The sequence below is a fragment of the Erpetoichthys calabaricus genome, chromosome 18, assembly GCF_900747795.2.
Source record: "Erpetoichthys calabaricus chromosome 18, fErpCal1.3, whole genome shotgun sequence".
Lineage (NCBI taxonomy): Eukaryota > Metazoa > Chordata > Cladistia > Polypteriformes > Polypteridae > Erpetoichthys > Erpetoichthys calabaricus.
This window is the reverse complement of record NC_041411.2, coordinates 13,204,057-13,225,685: the sequence shown is the minus strand read 5'-3', so window position 1 is coordinate 13,225,685 and position 21,629 is coordinate 13,204,057. Positions and strand designations below refer to the sequence as shown.

Here is a 21,629-nt window from a genome sequence, read left to right as displayed (position 1 = left end):
ACCTCAGAGCCACCACTCCCTCCCAGTAGATACAAAAAAATTAATTTCAATATACACAAAGCACAACTTAATACAAAAAAGTATGGCTTTTGAATTGAAATATAGTACTTATGATCTATGCCTCTATTCAGAAAGTTAAGTTTTGTGACATTATCATCATCATTTTATTCAACATTTCCTCAAAAGGGGTAAGATGGCAATATCCTGAGCTGGGATGACTGGGCACCTTACACTGAGGAATTTCCGCCATGAGTTTCTTGAGACTTCCCAGAAGTTGTCAGCCAAAGGAGCAGCCAAGTTCCTTGTAAAGTCCTTCCAGTATACTTGCTTGCTACGCCTGCTATAGAATCATAGAAAAAATCCTAAGAATACATGCAAAAGACCTATAAATCCAGAGAAGCAGGAGTATAATGCTGAGGTCTTCCCAGATTGTCAAACTACACACCCCATCACAAGTGGTGACCTCAGGCAACAATGAATCCAGTTATAAAAATGGTCTAACATACGAACACCCTAAAGTGGTATTCATATGATCTTACTGGTAACAGAAAGATATCAATCACTCCTTAGGTACCTGCAGCAATTTGTGTCCTAAGTATTAAATTATTCAAATACAAAGTAAACCAGTTTTTGCATTTGTTAATGTTTAAACATTATTTTCTAGGAGACATCTCGCCTCTAATATGGTGCAATACACAGTTAAATTTTGTAGGTAGTTCAAATACTCTAAACCATGATGAGGGGAAAAAACTGTAAAGAATTCAAAACATTAAACTAAACTTGGAATTGTTTCCTTTGTTGCTTTTACAGTGTATTGGCAACTACCACAACTTCCATTATGACCAAAATATTAACATTTGGAAAGGAGACATTTCTGTTAAATTGTTATAAAACAATTATGATTCAGTCAAAGCAAACTAAGGATGGAATGTGACAGTTATACATTAATAAAGTTCTGCTTCTCTACTGTTTACACTGAATAAATGTATTATAATTTCATGTATCATATTAAATGCGGCAGGGTGGCACAGTGGCGCAGTGGGTAGCGATGCTGCCTCGCAGTTGAGAGACCTGGGTTCGCTTCCTGGGTCCTCCCTGCGTGGAGTTTGCATGTTCTCCCCGTGTCTGCGTGGGTTTCCTCCGGGTGCTCCGGTTTCCTCCCACAGTCCAAAGACATGCTGGTTAGGTGGACTGGCAATTCTAAATTGGCCCTAGTGTGTGCTTGGTGTCTGGGTGTGTTTGTGTGTGTGTCCTGCGGTGGGTTGGCACCCTGCCCGGGTTTGGTTCCTGCCTTGTACCCTGTGTTGGCTGGGATTGGCTCCAGCAGACCCCCGTGACCCTGTGTTCGGATTCAGCGGGTTGGAAAATGGATGGATGGATGGATATTAATGCGGCATAAATTAATTCTTTAAGAGTCAAGTTTTCAAGCCAGTTTTCAAGATTTCACGTTTCACTTCAGCTACTTCTCGAAAAATACTGTGCTGTTTCTTATCTAGTTTACTACATACATAAGACAACTCATAAAGCAGGAACAAGAACATTTTTACTAAAGTGATGCCTTTCTTAACAGCCAACTTGACATCAGTGTGGTGTATCAGCGAAGATTTTTATGTGTAACTGCAAGGTTTAATTCCACCACTAAACCAGCATTGCTTACTTCATGGACCAGTGCTCAAAGAGCAGAAACCTTGAAATTCTTATGCTACTGGATGTAGTTGTATAATCCTAAATAATCCAGAACACATAAATAAGTTTCTAGACAAGTATATGAAAATGTTATTTTTTGTTTATACCTAATTGAGATGAATTCACACAAAGGTAAGATTTAATGCAGTGTAGCTAAATAGTGTCACAGCCAGTGTGGGCTTCTGACTCGCCCATTTAACAGTCATAGCAGGGTGAAGTCTACCATGACCCATACAGTAAGAGGCTTTTGAAAGTAGAAGGATGGCAAAGTTGAACATTTAAAAAAAAAAAAAAAAAAAAGTGAAAATGACAACAGCAAAAGATATGACCCACACTTACCAAAGCAAGTCATTTAGAGGAATCACAGTTCATTTCCATGAAATCAGATATGATAAGGAGAAGTAAAAGGACAAAAAAAGAGAAGCCTTTTAAACATTCAGTGTACTATGGGAAGGCTAGCTCTACACTGGGCTAATAATAAACAGTAGCGTTCATTTTGACAATGCTATTTTAATAATGACATCATCATTTAAACATAGGAGGAACAATAAAAATATTTATTTTTAATGGCTGCAGTTGAAGGGATGAGTTTTTGACATAAATTAAAATAGGGGAATGCCTCACATCAGATTGTCTGGCATAACTACTAGACAATACCATTGAAATTGTGGAACTTTAAACCACAAGGCTGCCTTTCTAAAACCCAATGCCATATAATAGAGTGAGCTGAGTAATTCATTTCAAAATATCACTCACAACAAATATAATGCATGTTAACTAAGTTAAACTAATAACATTATAGTAAATTACAAATTTTGTAATTAATATGGGTAAAGGCTATTACATTTTTTTTTTGTGGACAGGTTTCTTCTTGTAAACTGTTCAGTAACAATAGTGAAGTCAATGCAGCTACAAAACGCTGTTAAAAAGGCACCTCAAAACACCATTACCCTGGCCTTTACCTTTCCAATGTATAACTGTAAATGTGAAGATGATTTTTCTTCTTCTATGGTCACAAATGTAAAAATTCAACTTTCAAATTAATTCTTTCTTGATACCGACATTCAAAAAGCAGTCAAGCTACTTAAAAATCAAACCATCTATAGTGCATGAATATAATGCAGCCACTTGTGACAATTAAACAACAGAAAGAACACTCACAAAAACTTACATAATATAATGTGCTTTGAACCACCCAAAGATGACAAAAGAGAACTAAAACACTTAAGCATCTATGCAATTGGCAAAGACTGTAAAACTGAGTATTTTCTCTATGACAATACATATTGAGAAATCAAGAGGTACACCCGATAAGTGATCATCTCATAAGCTGGGAAATATTTACCTAAAATTGACTCATTTCAGACAACAATTTTCTATAGAATTTTGATGCACCTATGTGAAAATGTTTCTTTTAACCAGCAAAGAGTCTAAGGAGTGCACTGTGTGCTAATGTGTTAAAAGCAGGATATAATGTCAACCACACAGCTGAAGTTTAAAACTAAAAGGGGAATGGCTGTCATATGACCAGGTGAATGTGATTCAGCAAGAAATGAAAGGGCATGTCGCCCTTGAAAGTTGTATTTAGTTTCCTGTCGGAAAAGAATCCAACAGCAATCTAATGGGTTGATCAGTATATTTCTGTAGGCTTCACTGCATCATTGCTGAAAGGATTAGATATTGAATTTTATTTTTTACATTACTTTGCTCAATAAAAAAGATTCAGTTGCAAAATGCGGGGCAATAGATAGTCTCCTGCATAATTAAAGACATGTAATAATATTTTCAAAGTGATTTCTTAACAAAATGTTATAAATTGAACCACAATACTGTATTATTTCATGAACACAATAAAGGAGTAAATGAAGAAATGTTACAGCAGAGGGCATCATGGGGTTATGTTGTAAAAGTGACAACCTTAAACATTTTTGATATCACTACAGGAAGTGAATACAGAATATTGCTAAACGATTTTCCTGGTGGAAAATCCACAGACCATCATTCTCATCTTTCAAAGCCTCTTTTAATCATTTAACCCTATTAGAGCTATCGGCAGTAAGAACTAATGTTACATCTGAGGTTAACACTGGGAAGTGGCAGCACTGGGTGAAAGTCATTCAGACCTGGGTTTCAAGTGTTCAACAGAGCCAACCAGGAAGGCACTTCTAGGGCTCTGGGGACCAGCTAGCTTGAATGCCTCCCTCGCTTGCCAGTTTGGGCTTGGTGTTTATAGGTCTTATTGCCCAAATTCTGTTTCAAAAATGCATAATAAAGCATTTGGAATTAAACCCAATCTTCCCCTAAAAGTAAATCACACAAGTACAAAAGTAGTAACATACTGTATACAAGATTATTCACATTTTAAAATAAAAATGGCATACTGAAAGCACTTGCTGTTTTTCTTTCAAATGTCTGAACAGTCACAGCATTTTAAATAGGCAATATGACCACACCAGCACAATGACTATAGGAGCATCATATTGGTTACTCTATACTTAGCCTGTGACTTAATGATATTCCTTAAAAACAAATCATTCAAACCTGACTGCTTTCCAAACTGCTAATCTTAGAAACATCTTAGTGAAGGTTGGACTACTTTTTCCACAAAAACAAATGCTGAACAATCAAGGAAAGTGAATTGAATTATTCAACAAGTATCATTCTTCCATTTAATTTCACATTCACAATAATCAACTTCAATATTTTCTTAGCTTACTTTAGAAACACCCAGCTGTGAAGCAACTGAATGCAATACTCCACAGTGATTAGTCTAGAGATATTTCTGACCTATACACTAATATGAAGATTTAAAGAGGTACAAAACAAAAACTATAAAAAATAACTTGCAAAAATTGATCTGTTTTACATTTTGCTTACCTTTTGAACATTCAGTTTGATTTAAATATGTTTTTTAAGTTCAACACTTCATCCAATGCATATTTCAATACATACATTGCTTACATTTTGAAGCTACATTAAATGGGAATTCTTGAACAATAAAAATGTAGAAGCAACCTAGTGTCTTGCTGTCACAAATGTAAAGTAATTATCAGCAGCCTTATTCTTAACACTGCAGTCCTATTAAATAAACAAATTAAGATGAGAATACTTAAAGCTAAAAAAAAAAAAGTACCAACAAGCATTTTTCTGAAAAAGTTTTTAAATTACACATTATCCCAAAAAATGCCACACATTAGATAGAAGACTAGAAGTAAGGGTGTGCAGATTTCCAAGAAAAAAAAATCCTTCAATAAACAGGAAATTTCATCTCAGACATGAACAAAACAAACAAGCTCTGCAAAATTTGCCAAATGTACTCTGCACTTTGTTTTGTGGTAACAACACTAACATTGATTAATCAAAATAGAAAGCTTTCCTGTCATATTAAAATGCCAAGAGAGACATGTAAAACTATTAAAAGTGAAAAATGAGGTGTCTCGCTTCCCTCCAATGTCAACATCCAAAATAGGTACAACAGTCAAGTTTTCTACCAGAACTCCATTTCTGTTTATCATTAGTTCACTATGAGACAAACACTGCAAATTTAAAAATATTTAGCTTAACAGCTTAATTAAGGTGCATTCATTATTCATTGTTGGCTAGTATGCATTTTTCATTTGGTGAAAAAGAAAACTAGACAAGTCTATAAACAAGGAACTTAGAAAAAAAATTATACTAAATTTAAGTGTATCCAATTATTTTTGTAATCAGGTTACCATAAAAAAATAAATGGTAATAAACCAAGATCAACCAACATTATATATTAGATAATGATATCAGCATAGTGTGATGTTGGGGCTCCTCTTGCAGATTTAGGGCATAACAAGCAAGTAACTGAATACTGCAAAATGGAGATAGCATTAAACTTTAACTAAACATGAATATTGAGTGACGAAAACAAAGAAAGGCAATGCAAACATGCAAAGCTGGTAAACACTTGTCAACTCACTATACCAATATGTTATACAATATAAAGTCTGTCTCCAACGAATTTAACTTCCTAATATATTTCAGGGTCATGTTAAAGTTCAAGCTTTGTTTAAACCACTCGGTTACCAAACTCGGTTACTGGGTGACTGCAAAAACTGCAGGATGTTTGTACAAACTAGATTCTAAATCTGCTAGATTATTCTAGCTATAAATGAATGACATATGTCATCTTTCCCTATCAGATTAATGGCAATTCTAAAGTTCTGGGGTTAAGGTACAGCACAACTTGCTACTCTGAGATCCACACACAGACTTCAGAGTAACTTGCCCCCTGACAGCCTCACCAACATCTCTTCTAGCAGCAACCCAACCTTTTCCTGGATAGTCTTCCATCCAAGTACTGTCTGGGACCCCCTTAAAGGGGAATTTTTAGTTCTAAAGTGCAGGTGGGCATGACATCTAATATTTAGTGAAATATCTACAGGGGTCATTAGCTTGTTCATAGTTTTACAGATAACAAGGACGTGTAACATTAGTACTACCTTAAAAATTAAACTGCTAAAATTGTCAGTTTCTAAAAGACAAAATATTAATATCCTTCATATTACTAGTATGGTAAAAATAGACTGCACCAAATTTTCAGTTTCTAAAATAAAGAAATACCAGTATCTACACATTATTACTACATTTAAAATAAACTGTGAAACTTTCCACTTTCTAAAATATAAAAATATCAAAATTCTTCATATTACTCTCCATACATTTTCTAAACCTGCTTTATCCATTCCAAGATCACAGGGAAGCTGAAGCCTATCCATGCAAGGGACAAGGGACACAAGGCAGGAGCAATCACCAGAAGACAGCCAGCGTGAACACACAGATATACACACACACAAGCCAATATAGCATTACCAGTATTAACCGGTATTGTCTTTAAACTGTAGGATGAACCCAGCGCACACAGGAAATCATCACAGACACTTGGAGAAAATGCATACCCCACACAGGGAGGACCCGGAGATATAAACCCTGGTCTTGTTACGGCCTTGTAGCAACTTTACCACTGCACCACCTTGCAACTATTTCTTATAAAGCACTTTAAGCTAAATCCTGTGCATGGAACTGTGCTACAAAAACTAAATGCTGTTATGCACTTTATTTACCCTAGTACTGTAAAAATAAACTGCAGCCAATCTTAAGATTTTAATATAAACATTAAACATACTTTAATTTCAAATACCTTAAAAATAAACTGCAGCAAATGAATGATTTCTAAAATAAACTATCAATATCCTTTAATCTCCTCTACAAATCAATCAATAAATCATCCAATACCAACATAATCAAAAATATAATTAGCCAACACAGTTATTCTCACCTCTACTTTGAGTGCCAACTCATCAGCAATTAAAACTCAGGTCACCAGGACCAGAAGGATCTCTGTAAGCTCAGCTAAAACGAGTCAAAAACTAAAATCAATGAGATTCAGTTTGCAACCAAATCCTTGAGGGCTGTAGGAATTTTGACCATCACGTTTCACAACAGTATATACTTATTTGGAAAATGGTCTGTGTACGGCACTTTATACTGTATAGTTAACTTGCCATGGATTAGCCTCTGTGCTGAGTCATGATTCCTTCACCATCCAAGTAGTACAGTTACCCAAATCCTTAACGGGAATAAGCAAGTCTAAAAAGACAGGGAGGACGGGAAGACAGTGTCCCCTTTCATTTTAAAGGGGGCTAAGAGAATGAATAGGTGGGGCATCACAAAACTGCACTATTCATTTAACAGATTATTTAAGTGGTTTAGTCTCTCACTGATTGAACCATTGGTAACCTACACGCATTTCACCAATGCCAAGTTATACTTTCAGTTTAAATATTAACAACTGGTGTAGGCAGTGCGTTACGGTTGAAGTTATTTCTTCACTCTGTGACTCATACTATCCAAACTTTCTAACTATAATATGCGTGGTCGTCTATTTTAATACTCGGATTAGATGAAATTTGCTGTCTAATGCAAATATTTATTGACACTTAATATGTCATCTGCTATAAAACATGACACTTTTTTTGCTAAACGATGAACCTGTGCACCAGCACCCGAATGTGACAACAGCCCCCCCACCCCTTTCCTTTCCACCCCGCCCCGCCAAAATTCCAGGGCCACTAGCGGCGCGTCGTCGGCTCACCACGTGCGACTTCTGGCTGAGCGCCTTGTGACGTGCGGTGTGCACCAGTGAGGGGCCGAGGAGGTGAGGTGGCAGCTAGGGAGCGACACGGTGCCCTCCTCCAGACGACTGCACCTAAACGGAACATTCGTTAACCGCTGAACCATACCTGTTCATTTTACGAGTAACCCTAACATCTCATCCATCCTTCGTGACATCGGAAGCAAACTTTTGCTATTCCTTTAAATTCTACCTCGGCAGTCAGAAGGCAATTCGTCTTGACAAAGCCTCCTGTCACCATGTCACGGCGCAGACAAACACAGAAACCCTGACAACGCGTAATCACGTCCCCTCCAGCTCGGAATCCCTAGAGCGAGGCCATTCCTCGTACTGTGAAGCAACTGAAGGCCCAAGGAAACAGCGGCCCCGCGAGCAACTCCCGGTCCCGCCAGTCGCACCACCTCCGACCGCCAGCGGCTGCGCTCTATGGAAAAACCGGAATTCTGCCCCTACCATTAACATTTCCACCAAACCCTTAAATTTACTTACCTGCTGAAAGAGCGCGTATTTATTTCCTTAAGAGTGGGCTGGTGTGTATTTTCCGCAATTAATCCGTCCGTCCCCCTCCGGCTACTCCCACCTCCCTCGCCGTCTCGATTTCCTCGTCCTCCTGCAGCAGCCAGCGGCAGGTTTAGCGCTTGCCGCCTGCCAGCACCCATGTGACGTCAAAGCCCCGCCCCAAACTCCTCCCCTCCCTCCCCTTTGTCGACGGCTCAGATTGCCTTCCTTTAAATTCTGAAGTGATGAATGTGTGCAACTTGGAATACAGATGGCAGTTTTGTTTTTAATTCAGACAATGCATGCGGGCATATAGTCGACAGATTTTTTTCCTAACCGATTCGAATAGATCTCATCCTATACGACAGTCAAATTCTCTTTTTAATATTACTTCCACATTTTTCCTGAGCTCTTCAGTATACCTCTCGTCTATCCTTCCATCCCCATCACTGCTTCTTTGAAACTGCTTATGCGGTACAAAACGGCCACCGTCTCAGTCAATCTGGAGCTGTGTTTTTTATCGCGATGTTACACCAAATGTGGTAACTATTGGCATCAGTAAATCAGCCCAGAAAAAGGCCATTCAGAAGACTGGGACATCTGCTCGAAATCTCATCAGATCTGGGCTACGAATAATTGCAACAAAGCCTGTGCCGTTATGCAGGATCCCCATGGCTTTCGCCTGCTGTTTCATCCTTAAGGGCTGTCAATCAAACCCTGCAGACATCAACGTTTACTTTTCATAGCTCCTTTCCCAAAGTGTACGATTGAAAAGGACGCAACAAAGCGCACGATACTTCATTATACGGCTCTTTAGGTGGACCCGACTTCGGCATCAAAGCTAATCCCGAGAGGCCAAAAGCTTACGTGCTGCCCCTTAAGGTCGTATAGTTGACCAGTATTCTAACAAATCCCTTAACAAAATTGTCCCCCATCCTGATATCGTCTATAATTGAATCTTTTCAAGTCTTCATCCAACATCAAGGTGAACAATTACACCCAGGACCACTATACTAATGCTGGGTGGGACCTCCTTTTACTGTCAAAACAGATTCAGTTCTTCATGGATTCCAGAAGATGTTAAAAGATATTCCTTTGAGATTCTGGTCCATGTCGACACGATTGCCTCACGTAATTTCTGCAGATTTGTTAACTGCTCATCCATACGTTTTACCACATCCTAAAAGTGTTCTGTTGCATTCACATCTGTCAACTGGGAAGCCCCTGAAGAACATTGAATTCATTGGTATTCTAATAGGAAGGGATGGAGGACATACTTGTTCCTTGATGGAACTATAAAGGGATGGATTATGGAAGACAACCATCCAGCATATTTCAGCTCCCTCTATATACCGGATGGCAGAGCTCCTGGGCCAGATACACCCATGCATATGTCTGCAGGGAATGTTTGAAACTGTAGTAGCCCATGGGACAATCCTGCTGTGCTTCATAAGTGCTACTAGGAGGAGCTGTAGAAGAAAAGTATCCTTGTTTTGAAGGACATGTGCCTGACCCAGGACTCCACCACCATGTAGTGCAATGACACCTGAAATAATCGTCAATCCGAGATGAAAAGGGGCCACCTCACCTCAGAGGTGCTGTCGTTACCTGGAGGTGTTGGAGAATGCTCATTGGTGGATGGGAAGGAAAAGGAATATTCTGTGTTGTATATGTGATGTGCAGGATGAACAGAAAAGGAGCATGTTGCAGGCGCTTTTGTGCAAATTGAATTATTCAAACCTGTGACTGTTTTGCAGTAGATGTGCCTGGGGTATTGTCATAAGAATATGTTTAATGTCACTGTGCTCTGTACAAAAAATATTTTATAAATCCACTCACATGTACAGGCCAATTTTAGCACACAGGGGCTCATCAGTTAGAGCTGCTTGGCAAGCATCAGAAGACAGAAAGGGACAACTATGAAAATGGGCATTGTACTATTTCTGTGTGCATGCAAATGCATCCTCTCTTTGCCTTGCTTGGGGTGGCATGATTTACCTAAGTAAGGGCCTGCACATGGAGAAAAAGTATAAAACCTTGGAACATTGCCCGGCACACTGGGAAGTCGGACAGATGGGAGATAACATCATCCGATCGTGAAAACCCTTCCACTGCAGCGACGAAAATGGCAGACTGTATACATCGAACTCCCACTTTGGTAACTGTCTTGCCATTGGCTTCCTTTCGTCTGTTATGCCGCGTAAATTGTCATCAAAGAAAGCTAAGTTATTTTCTCTTAAGTGATTTCTTACCGCCGTATCACTAAGGGAGGGATATTGCCTTGTTATAATATATCTATTTAGGTTCAGGTTACTTAAAATGCCGCAATTAAAAAGAACTTATTCCAACCAGGGAGCTGTCGCCCCCTAGAGGAAAACAGGTGTCACAGGATTGTCACAGGATGTTCATGAAACCAATTTGAGAAAACTTTTGCCTTGTGACATGAGTAGATGAGAAGATGAGTAAACTGTGGCCATGAAGGGATACATGTGGTCAGCGACAATACTCAAGTACCCCATGGGCATTAACAGGGCAAAAGTGTGTGAAGAAAACATTTCCCATACTGTTACACCAGATCATCATGGAGTTTTGATACAAGGCAGGTTGGGCGCATGGCTTCATGCTACTGGCACCAAATTCTAACTCTTCCATCTGTGTGAAATTGAGATTCATCAGACCAGGCTATGGTTTTCTAGTCTTCAGCCCCCCAGTTCTGGTGAGCCTGTGACCAATGCAAACTCAGCTTTCTGTTCTTGGCTGACAGGAGTGGTACCTGACGCGGTCTTCTGTTGTTGTAGCCCATCTGCCACGCGGTTCAACATGTTGTGCATTCTGAGGTGCTGTTCTGCTCACCACAGTCCAACTGGTCTGGAGGTTTTTTTGCACCATTTGGGGTGAACTCTGATAACTGTTGTGCGTGAAGACCCCAAGAGATCAGCAGTTAGAAATACTCCAACCAGCCTGACCAGCATCAACAAGCATGTCACTGTCAAAATGACTGACATCACATTTTTTCCCACTTTCTGGGGTTTGATGTGAACATCAGCTGAAGCTCTTGACCTGTACCTGCATGACTTTTGAGTTATGCTGTTGCCACATGATTGGCTGATTAGATAATTACATAGATAAGCAGGTGTATGCTCAGTGCGTGTATGTCATTAGATAAAAGAACAAAGTCAAAATCCTACACCAACTGTTTGAAAAAGGAATTGTACCATATAGTTTGTGGCCTCAGCAAAACTCAGCATTCATGACATTACAATTAGAAAGAGACAGGCCACTGCCAGTGAAGGAGAATGTCACTTTGCCTGGAAGGACCTGAATGAAGCCCAAACCTTCTGGAGATGAAACATACGCAGAAGCTTTTGGACGACATGAGCCCATTATGTCGGTCATAATGTCAACCCTGCATTTCACAGTCGGAACGTCATGCCAGTGGGCAAACCACCATAACAGAAGGAACCATGAATTCTGCAACTCTTAAGAACAATGTCAAGTCAGTTGTCTTTGAGTTGACATGTGGTTCGGTAATGCAGAGACAAGGAAGCAAGTCCACATCAGACTGGCTGAAAAGAAACTCAAATGAAAGGTTTGGACTGGCATTAGTCAAACTCAACAGAGCTGCTGAGACATGCCATTGATGTCTAGAAAAAGCTACCTGTGTTATTGAATGAGGGTGGGTTAAACATTAAAATGCTAAACTGGCCTAAACTAAAAGCCAGTGGCCTAAAACTCAACTGAGATGTGATGGCAGGACCTCAAACAAGCTGGGTTAAAGCAGCTCTTAAGAAGGAGTGGGCTTCTCAGTGATAGGAAAGGCTGATAGTGAATTAAAGGAAGATTTGGGGGCAAACAATGCCATTAAAAAATGGTGCAAGCAGTTATTAAGTGTTGGGGGTGATTACTTTTTCACATTGTAGTGATTACTGTTAGATATCTTTAAGATACACAGGGAAAAAGAAAACTACTCAGAGGTCTTGAAAGTAATCGTAGACTTTGGTTGAAAACCTGAAAACATTCACGGTCACAGCTTTCCAATAACACAGGAAACAAGGAGGGGGTAAATATTGAGTTATTGATTATTTCATTACTCTACGGTTTCTTTATTTATTGTCTGTTTTTGAAGGAAAATGTGCTAACAAAAGTTTGAATTTACTACAAAAAAACAAAACAATTTACCCTCTGGGATTCATACAGTTATTTAATTATTTGCATTTATATAGTGCTTTTCTCACTACTCAAAGCGCTAAGCAATTGCAGGTTAAGGGCCTTGCTCAAGGGCCCAACAGAGCAGAGTCCCTATTGGCATTTACGGGATTCGAACCGGCAACCTTCAGATTGCCAGTGCAGATCTCTAGCCTCAGAGCCACCACTCCGCCAAATACCAAAATAGCAAAAATAAAGAAAATGTCACACCCATTAAAGTGACAATAAACAGATTGTACAGCTTGTCTGGGTTATAGATAGGGAAAGATAATGAAACAGGCAGCCCAGTGAACTTTAAAGGGAAGATGGTACTCAGGCCTAGTAGACGCCATTCACTACAATCAACTTTGGCTCATAAGAACCTCCTCTTAGGCAGAGCAGAAGGGACACAAGGCAGATCAACTCAAGAGTGCTAATAAAGATTTTAAAATGTAATTATGAGATTTCAACAAAATCAGCTATATATACAGGGGTGGGCAAAACTAGGTGTACAGTTGTTTGTATGTAGTGAAAAGTCAAGCAAAATGACCCCTTTATTGGCTAACTAAAAAGATTACAATATGCAAGCTTTCGAGGCAACTCAGGCCTCTTCTTCAGGCAAGATGTAATGAAAGTACTACAGTTGTTTGTATGGAAAGACATGTAGATTATGATTATTTCAATAGCTTTATTAACTTTATTAAATCAAAAGAATGTCACATAATGGCAAAGTGCACTTAGGTACAGTCTCATAAGTGTTCAAATTACCTAAAAGATATGTATGTTTTAAATATTCACAACTGTAAACCTACTTTTGCCCACTCCTGTATATACAGTTAGGTCCATAAATATTTGGACAGAGACAACTTTTTTCTAATTTTAGTTCTGTACATTACCACAATGAATTTTAAATGAAACAACTCAGATGCAGTTGAAGTGCAGACTTTCAGCTTTAATTCAGTGGGGTGAACAAAACGATTGCATAAAAATGTGAGGCAACTAAAGCATTTTTTGAACACAATCCCTTCATTTCAGGGGCTCAAAAGTAATTGGACAATTGACTCAAAGGCTATTTCATGGGCAGGTGTGGGCAAGTCCGTCATTATGTCATTATCAATTAAGCAGATAAAAGGCCTGGAGTTGATTTGAGGTGTGGTGCTTGCATGTGGAAGATTTTGCTGTGAACAGACAATATGCGGTCAAAGGAGCTCTCCATGCAGGTGAAAGAAGCCATCCTTAAGCTGCAAAAACAGAAAAAACCCATCTGAGAAATTGCTACAATATTATGAGTGGCAAAATCTACAGTTTGGTACATTCTGAGAAAGAAAGCAAGCACTGGTGAACTCAGCAACGCATAAAGACCTGGATGTCCACGGAAGATAACAGTGGTGGATGATCACAGAATCATTTCCATGGTGAAGAGAAACCCCTTCACAACAGCCAACCAAGTGAACAACACTCTCCAGGGGGTAGGCGTATCGATATCCAAGTCTACCATAAAGAGAAGACTGCATGAAAGTAAATACAGAGGGTGCACTGCAAGGTGTAAGCCACTCATAAGCCTCGAGAATAGAAAGGCTAGATTGGACTTTGCTAAAGAACATCTAAAAAAGCCAGCACAGTTCTGGAAAAACATTCTTTGGACAGATGAAACCAAGATCAACCTCTACCAGAATGATGGCAAGAAGAAAGTATGGAGAAGGTGCGGAACAGCCCATTATCCAAAGCATACCACATCATCTGTAAAACACGGTGGAGGGAGGCAGTGTGATGGCTTGGGCGTGCATGGCTGCCAGTGGCACTGGGACACTAGTGTTTATTGATGATGTGACACGGGACAGAAGCAGCCGAATGAATTCTGAGGTGTTCAGAGACATACTGTCTGCTCAAATCCAGCTAAATGCAGTCAAATTGATTGGGCGGTGTTTCATGATACAGATGGACAATGACCCAAAACATACAGCCAAAGCAACCCAGGAGTTTATTAAAGCAAAGAAGTGGAAAATTCTTGAATGGCCAAGTCAGTCACCTGATCTTAACCCAGCTGAGCAGGCATTTCACTTGTTGAAGACTAAACTTCAGACAGAAAGGCCCACAAACAAACAGCAACTGAAAGCCGCGGCAGTAAAGGCCTGGCAGAGCATTAAAAAGGAGGAAACCCAGCATCTGGTGATGTCCATGAGTTCAAGACTCCAGGCTGTCATTGCCAGCAAAGGGTTTTCAACTAAGTATTAGAAATTAACATTTTATTTCCAGTTATTTAGTTGCCTCACATTTTTATGCAATCATTTTGTTCACCCCACTGAATTAAAGCTGAAAGTCTGCACTTCCACTGCATCTGAGTTGTTTCATTTAAAATTCATTGTGGTAATATACAGAACCAAAATTAGAAAAAAGTTGTCTCTGTCCAAATATTTATGGACCTAACTGTATATGTAAGAATCAGAAAATACATAAATATACATAAATATATCATTTGCTTTTGTTGAAAAGTGCTGGTAGGAATAGTGACCCTGAAGTCTGGATAGATCAGAGGGGATTACATAAAGAAGAAAATAATTATTTAACTGATTATTTATTCAAAAACTCGGGAACGTGAAATAGTACAGCAGTCAGGTGCGGCGGCGCTTTAAACATTTTCCCTCCTGCAGTGTTGAGCGTTGACCACTAGATGGCAGTAAGTTCCGCGGCACTGTATTTTTTTTTTACATAAATCGTTTGGCTTGCGCTAACTTGAAAAGCAGTGGTTTAAGAAATAATAGAAAAGGCCTACTTTATTGTATTCAATTTAATTTAAATAAACCAACAAAAGGATAATTTGTTCATCTATGATCCCAGTAAAGGGAACATCTTTCCTTGCCTTGACCTGACTTTGTTTATATAAATGAAAGAAAAAAAAATACACCTCTTCTGATGGAGCATTTATTTTTGAATATGTTTACAAAAGGATAACCCTAATTTCATCCCCACCTTTCTGCTTCCAGGTGGCACCTCCTCCTTTTTAGGTTTTCCACTACTTTTTCACACCATCTACTTCACCAAATTTGAGGGTCATAGATTGGGCAGCTGTAGTCTGTTTATGCAACTTGGAAAGATGCTGGCCTGTAATTGACTTAAAACAGGGTGAAAACATAATGTATGCAAAAATTAGACTGCACCTTCGTCCGTAACTGGATTAGGAAGTGTGCCAGAGGGAGGAAAACCACCATTTTGGAACGTTAAACAATAAATACATAAAAAAAAACAAGCTGGAATCTGTCTCAGTTATAAGTGTTTGTACCAATAGACTTGGATGAACTTTAAGGAGCTCCTGAAGGCAGTTTAGCCAACTACACCTGCATCCACCCCTTCTTCTGACCAATGACCCAAATACATTTGTGCTTTCTTTCTTTCTTTCTTTCTGGCTCCTCTAACTACATCTACATTATGTCTTTACTGCTATCTAAAAGAATTATGGTACTGTTAGTTTAAACCAATCAAACAATTTACATTTTAATAGTATAAGTACTAGAGACAGCATGACTGAGGATCAAAACTGCTGGGATATAAAAGAGACGAGAGGATGACCTCAGAGACAGAGACCACCTGGACATGAGAGGACACAACTCCAGCTGAATCTCCTTCTTTGCTTTCTTTGAAGTCTTTGCTTTCTCCTACTAGTATTATTTTATTTTAACAAACACCATGTTGCTTTTACATTTCTTTACTTTGTCTTTATATCTAGAGTGATTGAAATAACACATACAGGGGAGATCAACATAATTCTCAGGCTGAGGGGGACACCCCAATAGAAAAACAATATGGCAGAAGTAAAAATATTTGGCAAGCGGCAAATAAACAAATGGTGTATCGACCAAATACACCATTTTTGGAGACCAAAGCAGCGTTTAGGTCTGGGAACGCAGTGCTGAAACTACTGAGTCCCTAGGTGGAGTACTGAGGAGTGACAGGCCATGGAGGCATCACACATGAACAGTGCATGCATGGACAGAATCTGTGTGTATGTGCGTGTAAAGTGTATGGTGTGAGAGACCACTGATACAGGAATGAATCTGGTGAGTTTGACTCAAACTGGGATGATACAGAAGGTTCAGTAATAGACATACTTTAATGTTGAGCAAAGTATAAACTTGATGAATTTAATTGTCTTCTCTCATTTGTCCTCACAGTAAGAAGACATGGGTTCGCTTCCCAGGTTCTCCCCGTGTCTGCGTGGGTTTCCTCCCACAGTCCAAAGACATGCAGGTTAGGTGCATTGACGATTCTAAATTGTCTCTAGTGTGTGCTTGGTGTGTGTGTGTGCGTGAGCCCTGTGGTGGGCTGGCGCCCTGCCCAGGGTTTGTTTCCTGCCTTGCACCCTGTGCTGGCTGGGATTGGCTCCAGCAGACCCCCGTGACTCTGTGTTAGGATATAGCAGGTTGGACAATGACTGACTCTCATTTGTCAAATGTCTGTATTCTTATAAACACTCTGCAATGTTCAGCCTTTAGTGTAGACAAGTGGTTTCTAAGTTTGGGCCTGGGGGGACCTCCAAGACTGCATTGACTAATTAAAACTGTAGACCTCTCATTATTATATGCTGTATATTAGCAGGGGAGGGGGCACCAACAAAATTTTACAACAAAATATGACTTTGGTGTTCCCCTGTACAAATGCAACACCTAAACAAGTAGATCAAGTTATTGTAGTGCTTATTGTTGGGTTGACTCCATATGGAGTATCAATAATTGTTTCAGCTACAAATAGAAAGCCTTTCCAGAGACTTCTGAAAGGACCTTTCATGGGCTATCAGGAAATCCTATGGGGGATAAATAGGGGTGCTGAGAGTACCAAGTTCAGTAATCTAGAGATAGGGGGGAGTGATGAGGGCCTGTGCAACACAAATTCGAGCAAATAATTGAACAAGCAGAAGCTGGCACCTGCTGTATTACATTTCCCATCAGAATACTCTGAGGAAGACCCAATGTTGACACCCAGTGTAGACAATAACTGCAAGTGAAATATTTTATATTTGACATGCATAGTTAGGAGTGGGCGGCGTGGTGGCGCAGTGGGTAGCGCTGTTGCCTCGCAGTTAGGAGACCTGGGTTCGCTTCCCGGGTCCTCCCTGCATGGAGTTTGCATGTTCTCCCCGTGTCTGCATGGGTTTTCTCCCACAGTCCAAAAACATGCAGGTTAGGTGTACTGGAGATTCTAAATTGTCTCTTGGTGTGTGTGTGCGCGTGCCCTGTGGTGGGCTGGCGCCCTGCCCAGGGTTTGTTTCCTGCCTTGCGCCCTGTGTTAGCTGGGATTGGCTCAAGCAGACCCCTGTGACCCTGTAGTTAGGATATAGCGGGTTGGATAATGGATTGATGGATAGTTAGGAGTACGTTTGCATTATAAATTATGAAAATATAACATTGTATTCATTGTGCAAAGGCAAAGGAAAATAACCTGCAGTTCTCCTTTGTTGCTATAGTTACTGGGTGTCTGATTTCTGCTTTCTTTCTGATGTTATGGTAAGCCAAAGCTGCTTCCATAAGGGTCAGTCCTGGCAGTGACCACTCCACCCATGCAGGCTGGGAATCAGTCAGGAGATATGGCACCGAGCATTAGTACTCAACATCTGCCATTTGTTGTTTTTTTTTTTTTTTTAAATTAATAAAACTACCATGAAGCAAATTGTAAAGCTGTGCACATCAGCAATTCACAAAGAACAATTTACTTGATGTGGCACAAACTAAAAGCTGGCATGCCCAACAAAAGGACCCTCTCCTTATTAATGTGCTTACTTATGATGGAATGGATTCAAGAAGAGAACGGTTTCCTCCCTTGTGTATTGATGGACCTTTTTAAATCTGTCACCTTGCACACAAGTGAACAACATGATGGCCACCCAGCTTTATTGCACTTTGTTTATCCCCAAACTGCTTACATGTGTATTATGTACTTACACTTTGCTGCAATGCAGTGGTGACAAGTCCTGGGTTAATTCCTGCCTTGAGCCCAGTGCTGCTAGGACAGGTGTGCTTGCCCACCACGCCATACTGGGCTAAACAGTTAATTACTTGTCAACTAAATAAACTCAAATTGAAGGAATTAAGAACCCAGCTTCCCAATGTTTTCCTCTTGTTACCATGAGTGACAAAGTGTCAGTGATCCCAATCCTGCTGAATTGACTGTGTGCCTGTTCTCGTGTTCACAAATGAGGACTCTGGTCTCTCAAACTTCACCAGACAATGTATGTTAATGGTGCTTTGTGGCACAGGCCAAACCTAACAGTAATTATGCCCATGTTTATGTTCAACTTCAAGACATAGCATACTGGCAGTTGTTTTATTTGGTGCAGGAAAGATATGAACTTTAACTTCACATAAATAGGGAAGCACAGTGGTGCTGCCCCTGTCCTTTCCCTTAAATTACTGCCACATATGAAGGGTGAAGTTAGCATGTACTCCTAGACTTACACACTTACCACAACAGTGTAAGAGACATTAAGTGTTCACATACTAAAATTCCACAATACATATACATTAGTAGCTTTAAGAATCTCCACCAATGTGTTACCTTCTGATTTTCACATGGGAAGCACACAGTCTACTGCAACTGCAGCTGATCCCTCGCCACTCATGACTGTGTCTTTGACAACCACTGATATTTCAATATCATTCAGAAAAGGGAACTAACACAAGAGACTGAAAAAATTTTGACTGCATTCTGCCAAAATTAATTGCTCATTTAAGCTACGACTTTATCCTACAGTCTCAAAAACTCCATCAAACATAAGGCTCAAATTGCCCGGGTTGACTAAATGATTATTGAAGCATGGAGCACGCCATACAAAAACATGAAGGATGTGCCTGCTACCATTTGTAGGAAGGTTACTGCCAAACCCCACACAGCTTATGTCTTAGTGACCCTGATAACCATCCTGATCTGGACATGAAACCTGCTACCAGTAAAGCAGCGTCTCTCACCTTTAATGTGCTCTCAATCCAATTTTACCTTTTCAATTTCAATGATGACCCACAGCTAGAAACTGTGAGAGCGGCTGGGGGAAGAGACAGGTTTCGGTATCCCTTGTTGAACTGAGCACAATAAGTACAGCTGCTGTTGTGGGGATGGGGTCAGCCTTTGTGAAACAAGCGCCATTAAGCTAGTCCATCTGGGTGAAACAAAGTGTAGTGGGTAAGGGACCCTTAGTCAAACAAGCACAATGGTGAAAGAAACAATTGTAAACAGAATATTGCACAACACCATCACTGAATTTGCAGAACAGGGGTGGTGGTTATGTGAAGTCAATTACGAGCCACAAATGGCAACTAATAAAGGATATGAGATGACGGCTACTGCTTGCCACCTTTGTATTGTGGATGCTTTGGTTGGATGTTCAGCTGGATACCATTTATCACCAGTTAAGTCTCCATGCCAAACATAGCACCAGTTGCATTCACTAATCCTGGCAGCTTTACTCAATATGACAAACAGAGATGTCCGGTGCTTTTCTTGCCCAAACACCTGTATATCACTCAACTACATGGGCTTTTAAACATGCCGTGTGTACATAATGGTGGATTTCATGAGGTGTACCACTGCTTCTAACTGTAGTTACCATTCTGTCAGGATATAAATGACTAAGGTAAGCATGATTATTTATTATAAACAGTTAAGCATTACTAACTAAAATTGTTTACATTCATTTAATCTCGTTCAAATACTATCAAATTGTTCAATCACAGGCTCCTGTACAGAAAAACTTGAATTACAGTTACTCTTTTACATCCATTATTGTAGTAATCTGAGTGTAATTATGGTCAGTGCCCTGAAAACCTAAGACCTCATGGCACTGGAAACTGGGAAGAGAACAAGAAGCAGATGTCTCCCTGATTAAAACGACATGCACTGAGATCAAATTAAGGAAAATTAAGCTCTTCTGCCCCAAACAGAGAAGAATACATTAGGTCTTAACCTGTGGTCAACTTAACAGTTAAAAGCAGCCAACAAAATGAAACACAGTGGGATTCAGAATACTAAACTATATACTTAAGATCACAGGAAAAAAACAACATGTGTATTCAAAACGTAAATCAGAAAGCTCTCTTTCACACAGTGGACTATGGGTATATCTGGAAGACTAGCATATTTTAGCTGTAATAGATACTCACTGCATTTACCAAACAGTCGGATGAGTTTGTAGGTTAACTTGGGTATTAGCTTAGCAAACCACCTAAAGGGACAAATTCTCACTTAAATTTACAGTCGTCAAAACAATCTTGTACCCAACATAATTGCCAATTTGCCTGTGCAGGTGCATCTCCAGAAACTATTAATTTTACTATCACATACCAAAACCACACAAGACAGGCGTAGTGGCCACTCTACACTGGTGTCAATAAGCAATATGAGAGGCACAAGGCAAGGCATCCTCACTGTGTTGACTTTGTAATCTGATTCAGCAGATATAAAAATTGATATTTACAGTATATCAAAGATGTAGAATGGCTTGAATTTTGTACAGAAGAAAACCTTATGGTGTTGACTGGCAACAACTTTAAGGTTAGTTGTTTATGTTGTCCTGCACTTCCCACAATGACTCTGTAAACAGATTATACATGAATAAGAAAATGAATGGGGGAAATATTCAAAAGATAAAAAGAAAGTCCAAAAAATAGAGCTGTCCATACACAAATAAATAATCTTATAAAATAAGAGGGGGAAAAAAAAAAAACCAAATTCAACACACTAGAATAGACCTCAAATAAACGTATCTCTTTTAAAGAGAATGTGCATAAATTTAATAATTGCTGAACTCAAATTGTACTGTATTGTAATTGTCCCATTTCACAAATTCTTACAAAGAGGGAGATAATAAAAACAGACTTGTCTGTATCAAAAAGCCATTTTAAAAAGCATGAAAGACAAGTGTTAGGGCATGAAAAGCTTTCTACTTAAGGCTCTGCTGGTTGAATTCCATTTTGATACCTTGCATAATTCTGAGGGAAAAAACAACATGTGGAATAAACAAGAGAAAGAAAAGCAAAATAACTGTAAATGATTCTGATTTTGCAAATCATCTTGAGAAAGTGCAACTCCCAAGTGTATAATTTTCTGAAAGCAA

At 39.5% G+C, this 21,629-nt stretch overlaps 1 protein-coding gene across 6 annotated transcripts in view; it reads right to left on the bottom strand.

Moving 5' to 3' along the window:
• The window catches only part of clip1a (CAP-GLY domain containing linker protein 1a), an 88,940-nt gene extending 80,449 nt beyond the window's left edge, over positions 1 to 8,491 (bottom strand). For all 6 annotated transcript variants that reach the window (XM_051920958.1, XM_051920959.1, XM_051920963.1 and 3 more), the window contains exon 1: positions 8,339 to 8,491. The gene's annotated coding sequence lies outside the window, so the exon portion shown is untranslated. The remainder of the gene's footprint in view (positions 1 to 8,338) is intronic.
• Between the last annotated feature and the right edge of the window lie 13,138 nt (positions 8,492 to 21,629).